Genomic DNA, 2,696 nt, shown 5'->3' on the forward strand with positions numbered 1-2,696 from the left:
CCAACTCATCTACGTTACTCATTACCAACCCTGCTGTTTGCTGTATTGAACAGAAAGAGCCGCTATTGGCCAGAGTGTGGCAGTCTTAGCTAGGGCTGGCAACTGTACCTCCCCCTTAGATTGTGACATGGTAAAACCGGCACGAAGCGTCATGTCTTCATTTCAATAAATAACTGCTCCTGGACATCGAAAGCTGTAGCTTTGTTGATCACTTGTCTTGATATATGGTCGGGATTTATAGCAGTATCCTTACGGATTAATTTTTTTTTCTAAACAAGATTGGAATACAACGACAAAAAATGAGACGGCAAGTACTGTTGTTCATGTTGGTCCTCTCTCTCGCCCCTGTGTTTGGGCAGGTCAGCTACTCCATTCCTGAGGAAATGGAGAAAGGTTCATTAGTCTGTAATTTAGCTCAAGATTTAGGTTTAGAGTTTAAAAGACTCAAGTCGGGAAAAGCTCGTATTCATTCGGGAGACAGTGCAGAATATTTCGAGTTGAACAGAGAGAGGGGTGTCCTCCTTATCAAAGAGAGAACGGACAGAGAAACATTGTGCGGAGAAACGACGCCCTGTGCTTTACATTTACAGATGATTTTAGAAAATCCGATGGAATTGTTTCGCATTACAATAGAAATCACAGATATAAACGATAATGCTCCCAGCTTTGCGTCGAGCGAGAAGCGTTTTGAAATCAGTGAGTCTGTAGTTATTGGGTCTAAATTTGTACTGGAGAAAGCCATCGATGCTGATATTGGTACAAATGATCTCCAAAGCTATTCGCTTAATCCAACAAACAACTTTGCTTTGAAAATAGAGGAACAAGCGGACGGAAGTAAAAAGGTAGAAATGGTTTTACAGAAGCCTCTAGATCGAGAGCACCAGGATCAGATATCGCTGTTATTAACTGCACTAGATGGCGGACAGTCGCGTATGTCAGGTACAATGCAGATAACTGTCAACGTGTTGGATGCAAATGACAATGCGCCGGTTTTCACTAAGCCCATATACAAGGCAACAATAACCGAGAATTCCCCGAGAGGAACTAGTGTTATAACTGTTAGTGCATCTGACAAAGATGGAGGCTCTAATGGAGAAATAACATATGCAATTTCAAATAGCAAGCGTCGACTATCTGACCTATTTCAGATCAATGGAAAAACAGGTGATGTCGTCTTGATAGGTGAAATAGATTATGAAAAAGCGAAACTCTTTCAAATAGATATTGAGGTGATAGATAATGGAGGACTCTCTGACTCCAGTAAGATCCTAATTGATATCACTGATGTCAATGACAACAGTCCTCAGTTAAAAATACTATCTAAATCAGACACCTTTTTAGAAGACTCCCCTGAGAATACTGTGATTGCTATGCTAAGCGTGAATGACCCTGACTCTGAGAGGAATGGAGAGGTCAAATGTAAAATTGATGACGACATCCCTTTTAAAATACAAAGTACAATGAATGGATTTTATAGTCTACTTACAGAGGTGGCATTAGACCGAGAGATAGCTTCTCAGTATAATATAACAGTGACCTGCTCTGATGAGGGAGTGCCCTCCCTCTCCAGCAGCGTCACTCTCACCTTACAGATCTCTGATGTGAATGATAACGCGCCTGTCTTTGAGAGCAGCTCATATGAGGCCTATATTGTAGAAAACAACACACCAGGCCTCTCTATATTCACAGTGAGAGCCAGAGACGCTGACTGGAACCAGAATGCCCGTGTTTCTTACATCCTGGAGGAGTCCTCTGCTAACGGAGTGGCAGTCTCCTCATATGTGTCTGTTAGTGCTGATAGTGGAGTCATCCATGCAGTGCGCTCTTTTGACTACGAGCAGATCAAAGACTTCCACTTCCGAGTCAAAGCTCAGGATGGAGGCTCTCCTCCACTGAGTAGCAACGTGACTGTGAAAATACTGATCCAGGACCAGAACGACAACCCTCCTCAGGTCCTGTACCCAGTCCAGACTGGTGGCTCTCTGGTGGCTGAGATGGTGCCTCGTTCAGCAGATGTGGGCTATCTGGTCACTAAAGTGGTGGCTGTTGATGTGGACTCTGGACAGAATGCCTGGCTCTCCTATAAACTGCAGAAAGCCACAGACAGGGCGCTGTTTGAAGTGGGCTTACAGAATGGAGAAATAAGAACTATCCGCCAGGTGACTGATAAAGATGCTGTGAAACAAAGACTGACTGTTATAGTGGAGGACAACGGGCAGCCCTCTCGTTCAGCTACAGTCATTGTTAACGTGGTGGTGGCTGACAGCTTCCCGGAAGTGCTGTCTGAGTTCACTGACTTTACACAGGACAAGGAGTACAATGACAACCTGAACTTTTTACTTAGTGCTGGCTCTGGTCTGTAGTGTCCTTCCTCTTCATCACGTGTTTAGTGGTTATCATATCAGTGAAGATCTACAGGTGGAGACAGTCTTGCATCATGTGTCACTCCAATCTCCCTGTGATTCCATATTATCCTCCACGTTACTCAGTACACTTTGGGGACAGGGACTCTCCAACACGTGTACAACTACGAGGTTGCAGGACGACTGACTCCAGAAAGAGTGACTGTAAGTTCGGCACAGCCGGTCAGAACGTGCTGATAATGGACCCCAGTTCTACAGGGACGATGCAGCGGATACAGAGTGAAAAGAGCATCCTGGATGAACCTGACTCTCCTCTAGAGGTTAGAAAATGCT

General features: G+C 44.5%; 1 pseudogene; it reads left to right on the forward strand.

Annotated features, from left to right (window-relative positions):
• The first annotated feature begins 285 nt into the window (after window positions 1-285).
• On the forward strand, window positions 286-2,686 carry LOC104953965 (protocadherin beta-16-like; annotated as a pseudogene).
• Window positions 2,687-2,696: the final 10 nt, after the last annotated feature.

Source organism: Notothenia coriiceps, unplaced genomic scaffold (assembly GCF_000735185.1).
Source record: "Notothenia coriiceps isolate Sejong01 unplaced genomic scaffold, NC01 NC01_scaffold00022426, whole genome shotgun sequence".
NCBI classification, from domain to species: domain Eukaryota; kingdom Metazoa; phylum Chordata; class Actinopteri; order Perciformes; family Nototheniidae; genus Notothenia; species Notothenia coriiceps.